We start from the raw sequence: 23,205 nt of genomic DNA, 5'->3' as shown, positions 1-23,205 counted from the left end.
CATTTCACCTTTTCAATATATTCGCCATAATTTTTCTCATCACTTTGTTGGAAAGCTCCTTCCATCTTATTGATTTCATAATTAACTGAAAGAATCTGGCATTCAGATTTATTTCTACCATGAAATGTATACTTTTTTTTATTTTTATGTTGAGCAGAACGATAAAATCTAAAAAAAGTCTGAAAAACTAAAAACTATAAGCTCTGATTACAAAAATGAAGTGCAAATATAAAGATTTTTTTAAAAACACATTAAAAAAATGTTAGAAAATTCCAAAAAGTTTAAGACAGACCTAGTGCATTTTTTCCTTAGCTAAAAAAAGTTGTTTAAAGACCCATTAACAACAGCAATTAGAACTGCAGTAAGATCACATTCAGTCATGTGAAGGCTTTTTGTTAATTTAAGCTCACATTTCAGACCATGAAAACATTATACACATAGCTTAGTATAAATATCCCCCTTGGCATGCAGCCATGGAAATATTTTTCTTTTTTTCTGTGCTGCCCTTATATTGTGTTTCATAGCATCCATTTTAAGTCAGCATCAGAGGTAGAATATTCAGCTCTTAGGGTTTTGAATGTGGCTTTCCTTGCCTTTTGTGCTGAAACCAAACATACACAGTGGAGTGGCAGGATATCTGAAGTCACACAGTAAACTTCACTGCTGTGAAACATTTTCAAAGGCTGCATGTTTCCCACACACTTGCAATATGTGGAACAGAAGGAGTTCATGCAGAATCATGGATCAAAGCCTTTGTGGTAGAAATTTAGAAAAATATTTCTATATAAATATTTTCCTATTTTATTTCAGTTCAGAAATAAGCCTTGAGAAACACTGTAAATATTTATCAAAGAATAACAAATTAAATTTTGCTTATGCTACATATGTTTATGTTTACTTTACTAAATACAGATTTACTAAATACAATTCTCATAAAGATAAGATTTGGAGACATCCATATAAAGGCTTTTAGGGCACTGATAGTTGCACTTCAGATTAACATATATGTAAGGAACACCAATATAAATAGCTTAGAAGAACACTAAGATGTAACAATTTTCATTTTCTACAAAAATTATTAATAATTTCACTTTGGATTGGTAATCCAATTTATATTTTACGTATACACATGACAGTCTACAGTTATTGTAGAAGAACTTCAAATTCAGAATGACATTTCAGAAGGTCTTGGGTGATCAGGAAACACAAAGCTATAGATATAATGAACAAAGCTTCCAGACATAAAGGAGTGAAAATGTGTATTATATATAAGCAAGGAAAGAAAGTATTTCTCATTTCATTTTCTTAGCTCTTAATTCTATCCAGATGTTATTAGAGGAATCAAGATGGCTAAAGACCACCTTATGTGCTTGACAGGCTTGAACACTGAATCATTACTTATCTCTGAAATGCATGAGGAGTGTGTCAATCAGAATTGCAAAGTTGAGCATTAAAAGAAGTTCTGCAAAATATTTCCCTTCTACTTTTAGTATAAAGTGTTTCCTATAGTTATTTTGGCTAATGGGCATCTGTGATTCATGTCAGCCAAGCTAAGAAATGGAGAGACATCTGTTTCATTTAGCAATTTTATTGCACAAAACGATCAGCTGTGAAGATGTGGTCTTGTTTTCATATCTGTCACTGATATTTTGTAAACTCTTGTTTCAGTGAATTTCTTGCTGTTCTTCCAAAAAAATACTTCCCTTTTCAGCTGTCAGTGTTATACTTCATATATAATTTTTCTCACTGTATAGAAAATCAGAATGTCTGTTAGTTTATTTTATATAGGCCTGGTTCATCATACAGTAATTGCGATTACTGTAAAAAACAATTTTGCATGCTTGGACATCTACCTAAACTGGTTGAACAAAATTTTAAACTGAGGAGTATTTCACATAAATGAAAAAGGAAGGTATTGCTAAACTGAAAACAATAGTTAGAAAGGGTAACAGAGAGAAAACCACATTATAAAAGACGGATTTCTTTTTTCTTCAATTACAACAAAACCAGAGTTCATTAATATATATTACCTTGTTCTTCCAGATAAATGAAAACTTACATAAAATGTGCTAATGAAAAGATGCCACAGTCTAATTCAGCTCAATATTTTTTAGATCTGAAAATGGGCTTTGTAAAATACCTTTCAGAAAATTTTACATGAACAACATAATAATTCTGCTTTAAGAATTACTTGAAAATTACAGCATGAGAATTCTATGCTAAATGACTTCCAATGATCCAAATCAAACCCACCAATTACAGGAGTGTGAGTTTTCTCCCCCTCACTCTGCCATGAATTTCACCAGGTATGAAATCTCCTAATTTAATATAAAGGTCATGGACTGTTTTCTGATAGCATAGAAAGTGTTAATCCTATTTTCACCAAAATGCCACAATATGCTACTGTGAAAAACAGAGAGCAGATTAGGTTAGCCAGACCCATTTTATCATACAAACTACTTCTGGAATTGGAAATGATTTATGGCAATGCCAGGTAAAGACTTTAAAAGTTGTCACATCTATTTCTATTTGAATTCCAAATTCAGAACTCCCCCTGAATTTTCAGTGATTGGTATTCAAGCTAGAGACCAGAATATGACTATATTAACAAACCAGCCTATAGTTTGAATTCTTACATACAGAAGGCTTTCCAATACAGTTTAGTTTTTTGTGGTCTTTTACCAAATGACAGACTATCCCAATATTATCTCACCAAACACATTTTTACTCTCCTACTTTATAACAGTACTTTTTATTTGTGTAATCTAGAAAATATCTTTTCTCCTTTCTTCTGCAATATATTTGTCAACAGTTCAATTTAATCCAAGTATCACAGTTGCAATGAGACCTCAGTACCTTCCCAAATTACTCTTTTAGATTTTGTTCAAATAAGTCCTGAATTTCTCTTAATTCTGGGGACAAATTTCAGGGAAATTTGTAATTACTTTTCTAAGTAATCATATTAGCCATGTTGTGCCAAAATACACCTGTGGAATCATTAACAATTTCTGTTTTCTAGAGCACATATAGTATTAGCACCTTTACTAGATACTTTGTAGATGAATGATAGTCTCTGCAACCATAATCACAACAGTGGGAAGACTTGGCCTGAAATCAGCAGAGAATAATTCATATAGAATTCCCATAATGGAGATATTTATTTTAAGCATCATGAACTGAAGTATTAAATGATGCTCGTTTAACATTAGCTGCACTTATTTTGAAAGATTTTCAAACTAGCTCCTATTCTGTGCAGTATTCTCTTGGTTGCCAGATTTAACTGGCATGACTTTAAGCCAGATTTTACTCACCAAAGAGATTCACTTATTTCAATTTATCCTTAAGGTAACATTTAAAGCAACTCTGTTCTTCAGTGATGCAAGAATCTGCACTAAGTTTTAATGAGACATGTCACACATTTAATTTTCTCACTCAGTTATATTGTCAGTTTTCCAGCTTTGTGCTATTGTGTGTTATTAAAGAGGACACAGTTGGAAAGGAGAAAGGCACATTTCAAAAAGAAAATTTTGTGCAACTGGGAAAGATAAAGGGAGAACAGACTAAAATGGAAGCATAACAGGTAATGCCAGATGAGGAGTGCTCTGAAATTCTTTTGCTTGCTGAGAAGCAACAAACAGAAATGAAAAACTCCAGTCTGCAGTGCATTTTCATATTGTATTAGTTTACTAACTTGATTCACTAACCAAAGAAAAGATAAAAATAATTGACACCATTTCTATTGAGAAAGATTACAGTCATTCCTTTCTGTTCAAAATTTTTGTTTGTTCCTACCAATGTTTTAAAATTATAAGAGATAAATCAAAATTAATAATATTTTTAGGATACTTCTCCACATACCTGATGAAGCAATGTCTATCACAGGTTTAGAAATATTATTGTCCCAGTTCCTTACAATCTTCACTACCAAGTGATAATCTGCAAGATTCTTAATTTCCACAAACTAATCATACAGCAAAGGTACTTTTTCATCATTAGACTTGCATCTTTTCCTCAATATTGTATCTTATTATAAAGGGATCATTCACAGTCTGGAGAAGGTAGATGGTCCTGTCACTGACAAAATCTTCTAGGATTCCTGCTGCGAAAAGCAGTTTCTTTTTTTTGTAACACACCTACGAGCAGCAAAGAGTCTTATATAGATGCACTGAATCAACATGCCAATAACCAAACTCCCTCCTCAAGCTGATGTTCAGAGAGCTAGAACAAGTTTCACCTTCATTAGACTGTTGTAACTTCCACGCCAGAAGACACAAGCATTGAGCTAAGATGAACTGGAGACTAATTGGATTTCATATACCAAAGAGCGCTTGCATGAGCCAATATGCATGTTCTTGTCCAATTTTAATGTAATAAATACAGTCCATACATCAGGTGAACAGAGAAAATAAAGAACTGTCAGGTGCCCTTACTTTCTGACAGCTTAGCCTAATACCTCCTGTAGGTGACCGGGTATGAATAAGCAGAAGAGAATTCTTAAAGGGGGGAAAAAAAACCTGACCTATGTTTGCTGTTCAGGTTCCCATTCATTAAAAATGTAGACTAAATGAAGAAACATTGTTTGGTTCTCCTCCTATTCAGCTTGATGTGGTACAAGCCTATATTGCTACTTCCATGAGTAATCTCTGTCCAGTAACCTATGGTCTCAGGATTGAAATACATCCGATAAGATTTTCATGATGACTTTTTAATACATGTATCTTTTATGTTTTATGTTGTTTTGCTGATTCTGGACTGAAATAAAAATCTGTACTAAATATTGTATAAAGGATTAAGTAGTTTCCAGAACAATCTCTCTATTCCATCATGGAGCGGCCTAAGAAATCTAATATGCTAAAACAGCATGTCTTTTGTTTACTGAATTCAGAACAGCTTTTATGTATTTGAAAGCTTTGTGGTTTTTTTCTGTTCAGTTTTGGGGTGTTTTTTAAAGTAAAAATCAGTGCTAATCCTCATGCTCTGCATTAATGACAACAAAGAGGTAATTAAGAAGCTATTTCAGTTTGGGGTTTTTTTTTTGTTAACAAGAAATTTTTATTATAGCTTATATATGTTTTCCTCAAGTAGCCTAGTTATAACAAAATAACCATTAAAACAGCATTAGTTTTTACATATCCTAATGTACAATTTGCATTATACATAAAAAGCATTGCGTTTTTTTTAAACAAATGCAGAGCCCCATTAAGAATAGTGATGCTAGCTCATTTCACCTACTGCTGGAGGCCATTTAAAAATACATTAAAGATTGTCTTTGTTACCATCTGAAATCACTGCAACATGTAAATTGGTAAGAGCTGTGAATTTTTTTTACATTTATTATGTGTGTATTTTCTTCTCATGAATATAAGTATATATGTCTTTGGAAGAGGTATACTTAGAGGTAACAACAAATACACCACAGAGAACTGAATGACAATGTCAACCCAGGAGGTGGAAAATGCCAGCTAAGGTGGAGGGTATATATCAGAATTAAGGAATAAAAAAACATTAATGAGCTATTTCAATAATCTCCAAAAGACTGATATCCATAATAATACAGTATAATTGTTAATTTTAATCCCAAGGAAGGGAAGAAAGGGAAAAAGAGAGAGTAGATATATTTTTCATATATGTCAGGAAACTACTGATGAATCTGAACTAATGCTATATCTAATAAGATTTCAAATAATGAGGGACGAAGATGTCGTGGGTCACTCCTGGCTTCATTTATATTACAGTGAGATCAGTGGTGTTACTCATGTAATAGATGCATAGTCCAGGAGAGATGTATTGGTATCTTATAACCAAGAAAACCCCACAGGGGTAGTCAAATTAGTAAAGGTAGGTCTGCGAGAGAAGAGAGGTAGAATATGTATAAAATCTTAAATGCGACTCACATTTTTATTTACTCATCAAATTTGTTTTCCTTTCAGTTCAACATGAAATCCATTATGGTAGAGAATAGTATTCTCAAGACAAATCCTATATATATATTAATTACCAATTAAAGAAGTTATAGTTTAAATAATTGTATACAACTACATTGCAGAATACTTAAAGTTGGAAGAGACCTCTGGAGGTCCTCTTGTCCAAACCACCCCTGCTCAAGCAGGGCCACCTACGCCAGTTGTCCAGGACTGTGTCTAGACAGCTTTTGTATATCTTCAAGGATGGAGACTCCACAAGGTGTTTGTGCAATCTGTGCCAACGCTCAGTCACCCTCACAGGGCAAAAGTGTTTCATGATGTTCAAAGGAACCTCCTGCATTTCAGTTTGTTCCTGTTGCCTCTTGCCCTGTCACTGGGCACCACTGAAAAGAGCCTGGCTTTGTCCTCTTTGCACCCTGCCTTCAGGTATTTGTACACATTGGTAAGATCCCCCTGAGACTGCTTTCCTCTAAGGTAAAGAGTTCCAGCTCTCTCAGCCTTTCCCCAAATGTGAGGTGCTCCAGTCCCTTAAGCATCCTTATGGCCCTTTGTGGGACTCTCTCCAGTATGTCTATGTCCCCCTTGTACTGGGGGTGCCCAGAGCAGGACACAGCACTCCAGCTGCGACCTCACCAGTTTTGAGCAGAGGGAAGGATCTCCTCCCTTGACCCACTGCCAATACTTTGCCTAATGCAGCCATTAGCCTCCTTTGTGACAAAGGCACATTGCTGGCTCATGTTCAGCTGGTGTCCAGCAGAACCACCAGGTCCTTTTCCGCTAAGCTGCTTTCCAGCTGGTCAGCCCCCAGCGTATACTGGTGCCTGGCACTGTTCTTCCCCAGGTGCAGGATTTTGTACTTCACCTTGCTGAACTTCATGAGGTTCCCATCAGCCCATTTCACCAGCCTGTCAAGGTCCCTTTGGATGGCAGTACAACCCTCTGGCATGCCAGCCACTCCCAGCTTTGTGTCACCTGCTGTCTTGCTGAGGTACGCTCTGCCCCATCATGCAGATCATTAATAAAGATGTTAAACAGGAACGTACCTGCTATCGATGCCTGGGATATACCACTAGCTAGAGGTTTCCAACTAGGCTTTGCACCACTGAACAGCACCCGCCAGTAAACCAGTTTTCAGTCCACCTCACAGTCTATTCATCCACTCTGTATATCAACAGCTTCTTCATGAGAAGCTTATGGGAGGCAGTTTCAACGACCTTACTGAAGTCCAGATAGGTGATATTTACTGCTCTCCCTTCATCTTCCCAGCCAGTTGCTTCACCACAGAAAGTTATCAATTTGGTCAAGCATGACCTGTCCTTGGTGAAGCCATGCTGACTACTCTTGATACTTTTCTCATTCCTAATGTGACTGGAAATAGTTCCAGGATTAGTTGCTCCATCACCTTACCAGGGATCGAAGTGAGTCTGACTGGCCTATAGTTCCTTAGGTTCTCCTTTTTATCCTTTTTAAAGATGGGGGTGACATTTGCTTTCATTCAGTCTTTGGATATTGCTTCCAGTCACCGTGATCAGTCAAAGATTATCAATCAAGGCCTTGCAATGTATCTATCAGCTCCCTCAGCACTCATGGGTGCATCCCCTCAGGGCCCATGGACTTACCGAGGTCCAGTTTGCTCAAGTATTCCCTGGGCTGATCCTCTTCCACCAAGGATACATATTATTTGCTCCAAAATTTCCCCCTGGTCTCCGGAACCTGGGATTCCTGAAGGCTGGTCTTGTCAGTAAAGACTGAGGCAAAGAAGGCATTCAAGTACTTCCATCTTTTCCCTGTCCTGCGTAGCTGGGTCCTCTGTCTCATTAAGCAATGGGCTCACATTTCCCCTAGTTTCTCTCTTGCCTCTGATGTACTTATAAAAGCCCTTCTTAAAGTCTTTGATGTCCCTGGATGGATTCAGTTCCACTGGGGCTTTAGCTTTCCTAACGTGATCCCTGGATGCTTGGACAGTGTTTCTGTGTTCCTCCCTGGCTGCCTGTCCTGGCTTCCAGCTTCTGTATGTTTCCTTTTTGTGTCTGAGTTTGGCCAAGAGCTCCTTGTTCATCTACACAGGCCTCCTGGCATTTTTGCCTGACTTCTTTGGGATGGAACTCTCCTGAGCTTGGAAAAGGTGATTCTTGAATATTAACTAGCTTTTGTGGTCTTCTTTCCCTCTAGGGCCTTATCCCATGGGACTCTTTCGAGTAGATCTTTGAAGAGGCCAAAGTCTGCTCTCCTGAAGTCCAGGGCTGTGAACTTGCTTTTCACCCAGCTCCCTCCCCTCTGGATCCTGAACTCCACCACCTCATGGTCACTGCATCTAAGGCCACCTTTGACTTTCATATCCTTAATAAGACCCTCCTTTTTGGTGACTATGAGGTACAGCAGAGCACCTCTCCTTGCTGGCTCATCAGTCACTTTGAGGAAGAAGTTATTGTCAATTCACTCCAGGAACCTCCTGGATTGCTTGTGCTCTGCTGTGTATTTTCTCCAACAGATGTCAGGGTGTTTAAAATACTCCATGAGGACCAGTGACTCTGAATGTGAGGCTGTTCCTATCTGTCTTTAGAGGGCATCATCCACTTGTTCTTCCTGGTCAGACACCCACTATAATGTCACCTTTGCCTGCTCTTTCTTTAATCCTAATCCATAAACTCTCTGTTGGTTCCTCTTCCATCCACAAGCAAAGCTGCATGCACTCCAGCTGCTCTCTCACATAAAGAGCAACTCCCTCTCTTTGTCTTCCCTTCCTGTCCTTCCTAAAAAAGCTTGTATCCCTCCATTGCAACACTCCAACCATGGGAGCTATCTCACCATATCTCTATAATCCCCAAAAGATCACAGCCCTGCAACTGCACGCAGATTTCTAATTCATTGCATTTATTCCCCATATCTACAGGAGCTTAAGAGGGGAATCCCAGCATGTTGATTTCCCACAGAGAGTTTGGGGGATTTATCCACAATGCTGCCTTGTAGGCAACTTGTGGGCACCTCAATGACATAGAGAATTACAATTACATACCGAAATTTAACTGAATTTCACTGTGTTTGTATTAAGACTGGTTAGGTAGCTATAATTAAAATTTAAATTAAAACTTCTCCTACCAAAGCAGCATATTTATTCCTCTATTAGACTTTAAAATACCAAAAAAACCCAGCTCTGGATTTAAATATTGACACAAATCATACAGAGCATTACACATTATATTTGTATACATTCAAGACAGCGTCATCAGTGTAGTGAACTGTATTCCTCAACTTTTACTGGAGATAGAATACCCATCCTGATCTTTGCTACTACAGATTAAGAACTGTACTCCATACTAATTTCTTTCCCTTGCAGTGTTCATTTCTGTTTTCCAAAATTTGGTCTGTGTACTACATCACTGATGAAAATTATTTCAAACTTCTGTAAACTCTGGTAATCAGCTGATGGGCCCAGTCAATACATCCATAAAGCTTCTATGACATTCACTGGCATTTGTAAGACATCAGAAGCACTCTTTACTTAATCTCTCTTTTCCTAATTTTCAATAAAATATACTATATTGGTTATGCTAGTGGTGTTTGGGTTTGTTTTAGGGTTTGGTTTGTGGGTGTTTTTAAATATCCTTGGTTTGTCATAAATTGCTGCTTTATCATTTATACCAAAGCCCTCTATTCATTTTGGTTTGTTCAGAGAACTACAGAGAGGTTTTGCATTCTCTTTTTCCCAGAATTAGTCTGGTTTCATGAAGCTTTAGTTCTTGTTTTGTGCACTATTAGCTCCTACTTTCTCCATTTGGCAGTAAGAATTCTACACTACTCTTAGAAAACTTCCTAACTGTCTTTTATGGTACATAGTCTTACATGGCACTTTAAACAGCTCCTTCAATTACTCTGTTTTCTCTAGCACATCATTACCCTTTCCTAGCAAATGTATCAGTATTACTGAAATCTCTACCGTTATTCTTAAATGATAAGCCTTGATTTATCCCATGGAACTCTTTTCAGTGTCGCACTGCTCAGTAGTCCTCTAGTTATTACATTTATTTTACCTGGCTTTTAATAGACAAATGCCACCCTTAACACAGAGAATAGTGTTACATAACCTCACCTAAATAAAAGGTAATTGAGGAATTGGTTTCCTTATCTTCCAGCTGTATTATCTATATAGTGGACTCATCCTTTTTGATTGACCTAAGACAGCCTGCTGATTGCTAAAGGTATTTCTAAGTCCTGTGAGGAATCCTCTGTGGAGCTGGCATCCTCAGTAGTGACACTGTAAAAAGTGGCCATAATCCTGTACAGTATTTTTTATAAGTGACTGATATTTTTGAAGTACAAAAGGACAGGAGAGTTTTTGTGAAGTTTGGCAAGTAAAAACTGAAATTAATATCCATTTACAAAAGTCTTGTATCTTTCCTAGCTATGTCCCCTCACAGAGTATTTATCTGTTATTTGGCTGTACTCGCTTAGCTTCACCTGAAGCTCATATAGTCTATCTGTAGCATTAATTTAGCATTTCACAAATACCTCCACTTCTTTAGTTTTCCCAAATTTTAGTCACATGTCCTGGAACACTGTATTACCCTACCTATATTTTCTGTTTCATTCCTCAAAATTGGTTGTTTCATGACATTTCTTTAAATTACTACTCTTTAAAACATAAAATTTGTCTAGAAATCTCATTTTTTTTCTCCATTTACTTCACCACTTACTCAATTGCATTAGTCAAGTTTTCTCACTGTCAAAATTTAAAATCTCAATATCATTTTTATCATTCAGTACTGAGCTAGATAATTTATAACCAAGCTTGCCTAGATAGTAATAGCTGTTAATTATTATATTAACTCCAAAATAATATTTCTTAAATATTTATACTTCCTAAAGATCCCATTTGTAGTGGAATTAGCAATCATAAACATGGAGACTCAGAAATTTTAATTTATGCATATTTTACATCAAACGCCATACCTCCAAAAAGGATATGCAAAAGTTCTCTTTGGAAGATGGGATTCTTAATACAGAAGGAAGAAATCTTTATTATACTTCATGTCTCTCCATATCAAGCATAATTTATTCTGCTAGTCACTATATGGTAGTCTTTGTACTTCTAAATGATATATAATTGTGAAAGCTATTAAAGCTTTTTAGGAAAAAAACCTAGAAAATATTTCTGTAACATCAAAGTTTCTAAACTAAATGGAAGGAAAGAGCAGTTGCCTCTTTACTCAGCTGTTTTTTGATGAAGTATTCTGCATGATCCTCTCTATTATGCAGTCACTTTACAAATATACAGAATGGAAATCTTCCAAGTTCTTCTACAAAGTGGGGAGGGGTTTTGGTTTGGGGTTTTGTTTGTTTTTTTTTTTTGTCGTTGTTTGTTTGTCGCTTATTTTTGCACCACAGTTTCACCCTAAAATATTTCAAATCATCAAGTCCAACCTCTATTTCTTGTTGTTTTAATACTTGAGAATTCTTAAGAATGGACAATAAAAATATATCAGAGGTAACCAAAATTTTGGCAGTGAAGGACATTATGATTACTCCAAACTTTACATGAAGAGGAAATTTAATATGTTTATATCTTCCCACCACTGTAGGCAAGTTGAAAGGAAAGGCAGGCTTCAAGGAATAAAAGTTCAGAATCAGACAGAGCACCTACACTATTGCGAAAATAAAAATTACCCAAGAACCATTAATTCGGTGTGACTCTGCATCGTGTATAAGACAATAATGCTAAATCCAGGTAGCATAACTGGACTGAAGATGAACAGATGTAGGAAACAGAAGAAAAGCACAGAGTATCAGAGTAAGCCAGTATGAAGGAGCAAGGTTTTTCTACAACTAGGAAAAGGGGAACAGAAGAGATGAACAAAATTGCTATTGAGCACTAAAGTTTTCTTCACATTTCAAACATTCTTGGGAGTATCCATAACTTTTTCCCACAGAAATTTTATGTGACCAGCCATCCGAGTCTTACAGTGCAGGCAGTATCCTTTCCAACCAAAATCCTGAGTATCCCAGAACATAATATGTTCCTTCTTCCAGCTTGTGTTTTCCATCTAGATGCTTGCATACAATCTGTTTGGACATGCCTTTTAGCATGCCAAGCCACATAATTGTTCATAAAGGATTTTCTAAGTTTCTAGGTGTGTTCAGACATGTAAGATACCTTGCACCTGTGTTTCACGCAACTGGCTGGTCTGTCAATTGGATCTTTGAAATGAAAATAAGACAACTTGGAGTGTATGAACTCATCTATGGTACACATATAAAATTGCTACAGACCAAAATATTGTCAAATTAGAGAGCATTTTCCTCTCTCAGTTGTCCACTTCTCCTTTAACAGCCTCAATTAAACAGCTATGAAAAGACTCGGGACACAGACATAGTTAAGTTTAAAGAATTAACACTGGTGAGTGGGACAATGTTGTTTGTTTACTCCTGCAAACAAAACCTACTTTGTCTGCCAAGGACTTTAGATACATTGACTGTATAGCTATTCACTGCCTCAAAACAGAAGGCATTAGAGGGTTTGAAAAAATTTGCCATTGCAGCTTTTTTGGGTTAGCTTGCATTTAACTATCGTCAAAGACTAAAACACTGTTATAAATATAAGGAAAATCTTCCAGCAGAAAAACATTTTAAAAGGGTAAACACCAACTTTTAACTTTGAACTTTCTCCCATATGGGTACTTCATTGCAAGTCACCAGTTTTCCCTCAGTATTACCCCCGGCTCTTCCTTGCTATCTATGTATATATGATATTTAAAAGGTCATCTGCATCTGATTTTAAAAAAAAGAGAGAGAAAAAATAAAGGAAACCCCTAAAGCATCAGTCTTTTAATTGCTGTTGAAACTATTGGCTATTTATAGATGTATAATTTCAAACAAGGTGTAGGTCAAACATTTATAAGGGTCCATTTTCTATTATGTTTTTTAATTCCTTGACTGAATGAATGTACTGTGATGAAGTGGACTCTACTTTTTCCAAGCTATGACAGTGAATATAAATAATTTCAGTTTTATCAGTTCTTCCCTTTTTGGAATATCTTTTTGTGACAAACAGGTACAAAATTGAAAAAGAAATTGAACTGAAAGGAACTGGAGAGTTCAGGCTGAACTACTTCCCTGTTTCTTACACCATTTTGAAGCATGATGCTATTTTAAGTGCAATGTATAATCAGGTACAATGTGTTTGGAAACCATCCAAGAGAGCTGTAACTCTTCTCCACGAAGGCAGCAAAAGCAGCGAAATGCATCTTATTGGTGATTTTACACCTATGCCCATAACATATGGGAAGGATGCCCATAACATAGACTAGCTTCCATCTAAATCTTCCTGACAAATGATTGACATTATTGCACTTTGTGCTTGCAAAGAACAGAACTGTCGCTTTCAGAAATTAGTTTCAAAATGGCCGATCACTGCTATTGGAATTATTAGGGGGAAAAAAAAAGTCAAATAGTTTAAAATAGATTTCTCAGAAACTGAGAAAGGCAGAGGCAGGAAACCTACCCCAGTGACTAGTACTGACCACTTAGACTCATTATCACTTACTTTCTCATCAAATTGATAAATGGCTTTCATTCAAGTATCAATGTGTAAGAAAGGTAAAACGGACAAGCAAAACAATCTTCACTCTTGTACCAAAACTAGCAAGTTTTCATTAAATCCTTCATACTTTCCCAGTGGCTTTCATTTACTGTACTACCTTGTAGCACTGAACACCATTAAATACAGCTTCCAGTCACTTGACAGAAAAAGAAGAAACAAATTTCAGCTAGTGGTCCCTACTCATGTTTGCATTATTTTCTAAGTAGACTTGAAAAGTATTTGCATAAGGGGTAAACACACAAAAACAATTACATGTACGTAGAAAATCATGAAGTGAACCCCTCCCACCGTTTTGAACGTGTTATTTGTGGAGCGCTCACATCAGATTAAAATTAAATATGAGCATAGTGTATGATTCTACAATACCAAGATCTATAGACACATGGAAAAGGAAATAATAAAAAACCTGCTTTAATATGCATGAGCTAAGTATGTCATCATATAGGGTGCCGGTGCCCAGATGCTGGCTGGGGGAGCTGCAGTGGCAGCCCCCGTGAGGTGGTGCCGGGGCTGCCCCGTGCCGGGCACAGCCGGTTCCAGCTGGTTCCAGCTGGTTCCAGCTGGTTCCAGGTGGCTCCACCGGCCCCAGCACAGGGCACAGCTGAGCCCCGCAGCCACGGGCGGGCGCCTCGGGGAAAGCCGGGCTGAGAAAGGGCAAAATGCTGCTCATGACATATGATAAAAAATAGGAAATACATTTTAGTCCTTTACATCAGAAGCTAAACATACCAGTAGTAGCACGTAAAAGCTGTGCTTAAAACAGAAAGCTTTTAAATGCTGGTGAAGGGTCATTTCAGTCAGGAAGAACTAGAAAGTTCATTTAATTTTCAACTGATTACTAACTCTGTTCAGCAGAATTTAATATTTCAAGACCTACTTCAATGAGCAGCTTCCTTTACTTTGCAAGTCCTACAAATACCTACAGATGGTACACACTTTTAGTTTGTTTTCCTTCAGGAGAAAGAAAAAATAATGATTAAAACCACCTCATGTTTTTCAGGCTCCATTGCAGTTTACATGCTTTGAATTTCAATTAAAGACCATTGACAGTACTAAACTTATGTTAAACAGTGTTAAACTTACTAAATATAACACTTATGTCCTATAGAGGCCAGGTAGAAATAAGGATAGGCTATTTAGCATTTGCTTGAAAGCTGAACAAATGTGACTTTCAGAGATGATATCCCACTTCATTCGTTAGAACTCTTCTAGTTATTATGCCTTTTAAAATTACACAATGTATGTATAAAACTGTATCCATAGAAGTGGAAAAGGTCCTGGACTAAGCTTAGTATCTAACTTCAAGCTGTTGTCTACAGGCATAATTACATGTGTCTACCTAAAATATGTCTACCTAGAGCAATTTAGTATCTTACAGTTCTTCATGGGGTTTGCCTTGCTTCTTTGTTTGGAGTCTGGTAGTTCCAAACAGTGGTTTCTGTCTCTTGGGGCCATGGTTCACTTTGTTCACCAGGGCAGCACTTGCCACATCATTCAAGGTCCTGTGGCAGGTAGCTATGTATGGATATGTTATGGGAGCCTGCAACTGGCACAGACTTCATTGCCACTGAAGATGTGATGCAGATACAAACCTGGAACCACAGTGCTTCCCCTTTTCTCACCATACCAGTTGGTAAAGAAGATGTATCCATTTGATTACACTTGATTAGCCCGTTAGCTAGATAACTTCTTTTCCCCAGAAGCACCCATGCAGGCATTGGCATGCTCTGAGCTCTTTCCCTTGTGTCCAACTCATACAGTAATAATATAGGACATACTGCCTTTCAGTTCTGTCAAACCAGATCTTCTCTGCTATGCTAAATGACACTTGTTAGCCTACTTTTTCATCTTTTTAGTTTTCTGGTTTCATTCTGCTATCTTTGGCTATATCCTTCCTTCCTTCCTTCCACCCTTCCTTCTTTTCTTCTTTCTTCCCCCTTTCCTTCCTTCCTTCCTTTCCAATGTGTGCTGTATCTCCTCTAATACCTCATGATCTTTTGAGCTATGAGTAACTCATGAGGCCTCACTGGTTTTATGAGACAGGTTTCTTGCAGTGCTAGGTGGTTCTGGTGGGATGAACAGTCCTGTTGACTTTACCACTTCAGAGAAAAAGTACAATCCCAAACCAGTCTGACTGTTTGGTCTTTAAGGGAAGATTTAAAGCAGAGAGGCATTCAACACATCCAGCATTTCTCCTTAACAGAACAAATACTGACACTGAACTCTCTGAGAAGGGCAACACTGGCTTGGAACATCTACACTCATCTCTGGTATATGTGGCTTACACCCCTAAGTAAAAGTGAAACAGAGCAAGGTCTTAAAGGATTAGTTAGGATGAGTTTGGTACCATGCTCTGGGTGTTCCTCTGTTTACGGTGAGGTACAACAGAAACAGCAGGGCCTGTTCTGTTCCGCTGGCAGTACTAAAGTAAGAGATAGGTGGAATGTACTCTGAGCAACCTAGCAGTCATAAATAAAGATAAGGTGGGCATTTGGAGGAGATAAGAAGGCCATGAGTCAGGAGGTTTTGCAAGCTCCAGAAACTAGGCTGTTGAACAAAGAAAGTTGAAAAGTTCAAGCGAGGAAGAAGATTGAGCAACCCCCAAAAGTGAGGCCGAAGAATGGAACGACCACCCAAAAGTCTCCCCAAAAGTCAATTCTAGCGGACTCCGCCTCAAGCTCTGCCTAAACCCTGCCTGTTATGAATATGATGATTAGATGTCAAAATTAAATGAGTATGTATGTAAAGATGTAACCTTCACATGAAAACTGTATAAATTACCTGACTTTCACTGAAAACTTTGGAGCTAGTTTGTCCAGTGTGAACTGGCTAGCTCCCCAACATTGCACGAAATAAATACGTTTGCTGCTTAAAGACAAAAATTCATCTCTGAGCAGTTACTCTGTGGTGTTTTGGCATCAGAAGTCTAAAAGGACAGTAATCCATTCCAATTCCAGTACTATTTCACTGTGAAGCACTGGAGTTTCACTGTTGGTCTCTGTTCTTCTCCCTCTGCAAGATTTGCCAGTCTAAAGCAGCAAATGGGAATGCTCACTTTTGGTCTTTCATTTCCAGTGCCTGGCACATCTGAGCAAAATTACCGTCAGATAATTTGAGCACTGGGAATCACCTCCTTAAGCAATTGGGTATACCCTCAGTATGCCCTACTCATATGATTTAGCCCCTCTTCCCTGGTACCAGACAACACTCTGAAGAAACTCATATGCACAGACATCTGTCCAGGTCTGGGAATCCACAGTTTTTGAGCAAATTTATCTGGCTTTGGATTCAGGCACACAACAACTGTGACTTCTTTGGTCTTCACTAAAATAACGGCAGACATTACAAAGCCTTTGTATTCCTCAACAACCACCTGTTAATTCTGTCCTGTGTCACCCAGCAAAATTCAGTGTCTTGTAGAGATACGTCCAGTACAGCAGCTAACAAATAATTCATTCTTTATGGGAATAAAAACTTACTATTCAGCTAGGTCAGCTCTTTGCCGCCAGTACCTTCTGCTGCTGTTTAATGAAACAAGAAGTCAGAGACTCCAACATTCACTGAGGTTTCATAAGGAACAGTCCTTTTTGCAAACAGAAAATATAAACCCTTTGCACACTTCAATTTAGAGTAAATTATGAATCTAACCAGTCATAGTCATAAACTCCGTACTAAGATGGATCCCAGCAGAATCTGAGAAAGAATTTAATCTCAGCACTCACTGAGATGAGTTAGCCTCGAGGACAATCTTTCAGGAAGATTTTGATGCCTCTGTTATGGAAAAACAATGGCTGTACCATGTGTTTTGAGAAGGCATCATAGCTCCTGTGTTCTGGACTACAAGAAGAGGTAGAAAAAAAAAACCCACAATAGTCCTTCAAAAAGAGAAGAAATTGATACATATTTCACTCTGACACTCTTGACCTGCCATGAAATATCTAGGGCCCCACACATGTACCCTCAAAAACAAGCTTTCATATTCTTGCCATAAATTGGTGCCTTACGTGTTAAGTTTGTCTGAGAAAGAAATAAACTGCTAAATGTTGTTGTCCCTCAAGTGTCCATTCCACCACACTACATTATCTTCAATGAGGTAAGATTTTTGAAGATACACAACTGTGAAAAACTTGCTTTTTGCATCCAGTAGTTACACCAAAAAATTATCAAGTGGAAACTGTTAAAGGACAAGCTGCCCTCTCTCTACTCTGGAACCTCAGTCCCAGACACAGCAAATCACAATTAATTTATTCAGTTTTCAGGATATCTTTCCTCCCTTTCTATTCTTTTTTATTGATCCCTGTCACAAGAATCTGCTCTAGCTGAAAATTCAACCCCTATAGAACTTCAGTGCCACAGAGCTGATTTCTTTCACCTGGAAGAGAAGGCATTTTATGCTCAACCACATCTTCACACCAAATATTAAGCCTCCATATGAGCGCTTTCGATTCAAAATCCTACTCTTCAGTCTATTGTAGCACCAAAGGTCTTTACAAAAAACCCCAACTATGATAGAAACACTCTTCAGGAATCAAAATACAGAAATTTTTAAAAGGGTTTGATAAGTCTTCATCTTACCACTACAACAGCAAAACTTCACTGGGACCCTTTTTTTTTTTTTTTTTTTTTGACAGCAAACCCCTTCAAATCAAGGCAACACATTTTTTTGTATTACTCTCTCCAAAATCAGTATATTTAGTAGCCACTTTATCAAAAAGAAAAGTAAATTCAAGATTCCTGCCCAGGATGGTTTCTGGCTTTCACTTCTCTCAGGAAATTACTTTGTTTACTCTTTCCTTAAATCTGACTGTTTCTCCAACAGCAACAATTCTATGCACATTTGATCTTGGCATTCTTTATCGTTTTTATGTTGACAGAATATGGACTTCAGGAAAATACATCTTTTTATCTCCGGTGTTACCAAATTTTATGTATAATATCTCTCATTGGATTATGGACTATACTAAGCAATATTAACAATACTAAGCAGTATGAAGGAATGCTAGCCGTACTAACTTAAACCAGTATATTTAATTCTAATACATATACATTTAACTAGAGCACAAGCAACACCTGAGGCTTCCCTACTTTTACATCTTTATGACTGGGTGGTAAGCTGTCCTGGGCTCTGTTGACACTTCTGTTACACATTTAACTCTTGCTGAGGTGTCTAAAATCAATGCCACTTTTGGGATTTCTGTCTTTCGGGCTTTATCAAGTTAAGGATGTGGGACCCTCCTTCAGGTACCAGTTCCGTGGTATATCATCTACAGTGTCAACAGACACAGATAAATGCTAAAAGGAAAAGACAGGCGATGAACTAGCAATTGTTGTTCTTGAAACTGTGTGATGTGTGCACATGTTGCTAATACTCCAGGTCCTTTCCTCAGAATCCTGTCTATGTTGGGGCTCTTGAACTGAGAGGAACTAAGTGAGGTTGACATGTCCTGCTCTTTACACCATCAAAGATAATGAGTACACTAAGAAGTATGCAATTATGAATACTGCCAGGACAATCCTTTCTGGTAACAGTTCTAATATGGCAAACACAAAATTATAGATAAATTTTGTGCAAGTATACGGGGTAAACTACCTCTGAGATACTAAAAATCACTGCAGTATAACTAAGAACTTCAGTCTCTCTGTCATGATTTAATCCCAGCAACTAAGCACCACAGTCACTCTCTTACTTCTTTGCGGTGGAAGAGCAGGGAAAATCCAGAGAGTAAAAGAGAAAACTCGTGGGTTGAGATAAAGAAAATTAATAAGCTACACAAAAGCCACACGCGCAATTAAAGCAAAACAAGGAATTAATTCACTACTTCCCATGGGCAGGCAGATGTTCAGCCATCCCCAGGAAAGCAGGGCTCCATCACACGTGATGGTTACTTGGGAAGACAAATGCCATAACTCTGAATGTTCCCCCTCCTTATTCTTCCCCCAGCTTTGTATACTGAGCATGATGTTATATGGTATGGAATATCCCTCTGGGGTCAGTTGGAGTCGGTTCTCCCAGCTGTGTCCCCTTCCAACTTCTTGTGCCCACCCCCAGCCTACTTGCTGGTGATGTGGGGTGAGAAGCAGAAAAGGCCTTGACTCTGTGTAAGCACTGCTCAGCAATAATTGAAATATACCTTTATTATCAACACTGTTTCCAGCAGAAAACCAGAACATAGCCCAATACTAGCTACTCTGAAGAAAATTAACTCTATCCAGTCAAAACCAGCACACTCAAAGCACTGAAAAAATCATGTCAGTTGATCCTTTATGCTATAAAACTACTATGATGAAAATTGCTGGAAAAAGCCAGTATCTATCTTAGATAGTAAAGTGGGAAAAATATCTGCAAGAATGAAGCAAATGGCAAGATCTGGCAAAATAGTAAGGAAGGAAAAAAAACCCACAACCAACTTTAATGTGGATGAAGAATGTATTTGTAAATTTATTTTTGGATAACTATGGATTAAGACACTGTTGGCACACAGCAGTGCTTCTTTTAGGTGACAACTATTAGAGTATGATTTTGGGATTGAAAAGAAAAATGTTTCTTCTGGATAGGCTCAAAATAAATTAAAGATTGTAAGAGTAAGTTTGAAAATGCATAATACTTTATAATTGCACCACTTTGTCTGGAAAAAAAAAAAGGGCCTTAAAATTACATAGTAACAAAAAGAAATCAAAGTTATGAATCGACTTTCCATATGTTAAGAAAGAATAATAGCACATCCATAGACTTTCTGCACAGAGAAAGACATAAAGGACGTATTCACCAGAACTCTAACCCCAAATACAAATAAAATGGCTGGTTTGGTATGAGGTTTAAGCTTCCTTGAGAATATCCTTGCAGTGTTTCTCTGAGACTAGGAAAAGTACTTTATCTCAGAATTACTTTCTTATAGCATATTTTGCAAAGATAGGCCAAAGATAAGTTGTGTAATGCATACATAGGTCTGGCTTCTCATATGCTCTTTTTTCTGGCTTCAGCCTTCACTAGAAAATATAGCTGTACTTATTATTTGAGATTCTGCACATACAAAATTCACTTAGATCATTTTGATTTCTAGCCTCAGGATACTGTGTATTACATGAAGGAAAGGATGACCAACCTCCTTTCTTATAATAATAATAAATACCACCCTGAAGACACCAGTGAATGTCCATAATCAGTCAACATGTACTTTGTCACCATTTCACAAGCATGGTTGACTTAAACAAGGAACTCTTCAGCTGTTACTGGATTACACATCCCATTCATTTATTGAACCTAATTTCCATCATGTTACTCTAGTAGAACATTCTAAAGCTGACTTAAATAGTGAATAAATAAATGCATAAATTGCATTTTGAATTGTAGACACTGCTTTCAAGAGTAATGTGATATTCAACAGTTTTCAAGCTCCCTTGACAGATATATAGATGCAAGATTAGAAGCAAGAAAAAATGGATCAATCATGAGCGCAGAAAGCAAGCAGATGTAAATCACAAATCCAGGTGAATTTGGTAGCCTCAGTTTTAGAATTTATGTTGATTATTTTACTGGCATGTTTGTCATCTACTATGGTCAGTTTTAAAAATCACACTTAGTACTTATTTTTGACCGAAACGTCTCCAAGACAAACATTCTCTTTAGTCATTGACTATGATTCATTGAGTTCTAACTTGTGCTCTTACTGTCTATTGTAATTTCCAAACACCATCTCCAAAGATGTTTCAGAGAAATTAACAGGTAGATGGCCTTTTATGTCACCCACCTATGCCAATAACTTTGGCTTTGTATAAAATCAGATAAAAGGAAACATCCAAAAAATGTTTGACTATACAATTCAGACATCCTTTGGAGAGTGCGACACCAGGGAAAATATATAGTTATTATAAAGTTTATGTACTAAGACTTGAATCATTAATTATCTTGTTCTCTAATAATTTATGAATTTAGACTATCAGACATTTAAAACATTATTTAGTATAACAGTTTATTGTTAGTTCCACATACAATCTCTGTCCTTTTGCTTCCTTTGTGTAAAACTCTCCCCTGTGCAAATACAATGCTATGATACTCTTCGTTTTAGATGTGTTTTCTACACTTTTCCCCAAACTTGTCATAAAATGACTATAGGGCAATTTCATATGCTTATATGCTTGCTCAAATTAACAACTTTTTTGCTCTAAGCAGAGCAAAAAGGGTGAAAGCCCAGTCTTAACTGATCTTCAAGATTCTTCTTAGAACTGTACTCTTTTGTCTGCCATTTTACTTATCTTTACTTATTAATTCCATTTGCAAACGCTTATTTCCTCTCAGTCAAAGTAGTTCTGTGTTTATCAACACCTCTCTTTTTAAAATGCAGACGATTTAGCCTATAAAAATGTTAACCTTTTTCCCTCACAAGACTCTTCCTTCACTCATCGTGACTGGAAGAAAGTAAGTAACACCACTCACACTTCATGATTTGGGATCATAAATATTCAAAAATAATGCAACAAAGAAAAGTTATCAGTAGGTTTCTGAAGGAGACTAAATAATTTTAAATTCAGGCTGCCCTGCAAAGCTATTTATTTCCTGCAGCTTCTGGGAGCAAGACACTTCCAAATACAATAGCATAGTGTTTCCATACAGTGACAGCTTATTTTGTGGGCAAAGTCAATTTTCATAAGCTATCTGTCTGGCCTGGACTGAGGAACGGGCCTAAATACTTTGGAACACTTGGGAGGCATGATTTTACACTTGGTAAATGTATGAAATAAACATAGGGACTATTTACAGGCCTTTTAACATGCTTTGGAAATGGCTGCTATCATTCAAATGCTAGTGATAAAATTACAAAAGATTCAAACCAACATGTAAGAAGTAGAAACAAAAAGGCAGTTTAGTCATTCATAAGCTTGCACTCTTAAATTCTTATTTAGTATTTAAATTTTGTAAATTTTAATAGGCATTTCCTTTCTCACCCCACCCCCACCCCCAGCATTCTTAATCCTTTCAAGAAACATTTTATAATGTAATAGTCCCATGCACCAGCATATGCTTTGGACAAAATGGCTGGTTAAAGCAGTTTAGCAGAGGGACTTTGGGGCTCTCATGGACAGCAAGCTTACCCTGAGCCAGCAATGTGCTTTTGCAACAAAAAAGGTCAACAGCACCCTCGGCTCCATTAGGAAAAGCACCAGCAGGAGATCAAGAGAGGCAACTGTTCCTTTCTGATCTGCCCTAGTGAAACACATGTGGAGTGCTGTGTCCAGTTGTGGGCTCCCCAGAAGAAGAGAGATGGGGAGCTACTGGAGAGTATCCATCAAAAGGCTGGTTAGTTGATTAAGGGACTGGAGCATTTTTCATATGAAGGGAAGCTGAGAGAGCTGAGACTGTTCAGCACGGAGAAGGCTCAGCAGGGACCTTATTAATGTGTATAAATACCTGATGGGAAAGACTGAGGGAGGCAGATCCAGTCTCTTTTTCAGTGGTGCCCAGTGACAGGACAAGAGGCAATAGGTACAAACTGCAACACAGGAAATTCCCTTTAAATATAGGAACCAACTCTTTACTGAGTGGGTGGCCAAACAGTTGAACAGGCTGCCCAAGAAATTTTGAAGTCTCCACCTTTGAGATATTTAAAATCCAGCTGACTTTGCTTTGAGCAGGGGGGTTAGACTAGATAATCTCCAGAGGTACCTTACAGTGTCATCTATTCTGTG

General features: G+C 37.5%; 1 protein-coding gene across 1 annotated transcript in view; it reads right to left on the bottom strand.

The window, feature by feature from the left end:
- Window positions 1-23,205, bottom strand: part of CDH10 (cadherin 10) — a 102,729-nt gene that overhangs the window by 40,512 nt on the left and 39,012 nt on the right. The gene's annotated exons all lie outside the window — the stretch shown is intronic.

This window comes from Falco biarmicus, chromosome 3 (genome assembly GCF_023638135.1).
Source record: "Falco biarmicus isolate bFalBia1 chromosome 3, bFalBia1.pri, whole genome shotgun sequence".
In the NCBI taxonomy this organism is placed as follows: Eukaryota; Metazoa; Chordata; class Aves; order Falconiformes; family Falconidae; genus Falco; species Falco biarmicus.
This window is presented reverse-complemented; position numbering and strand designations above follow the sequence as displayed.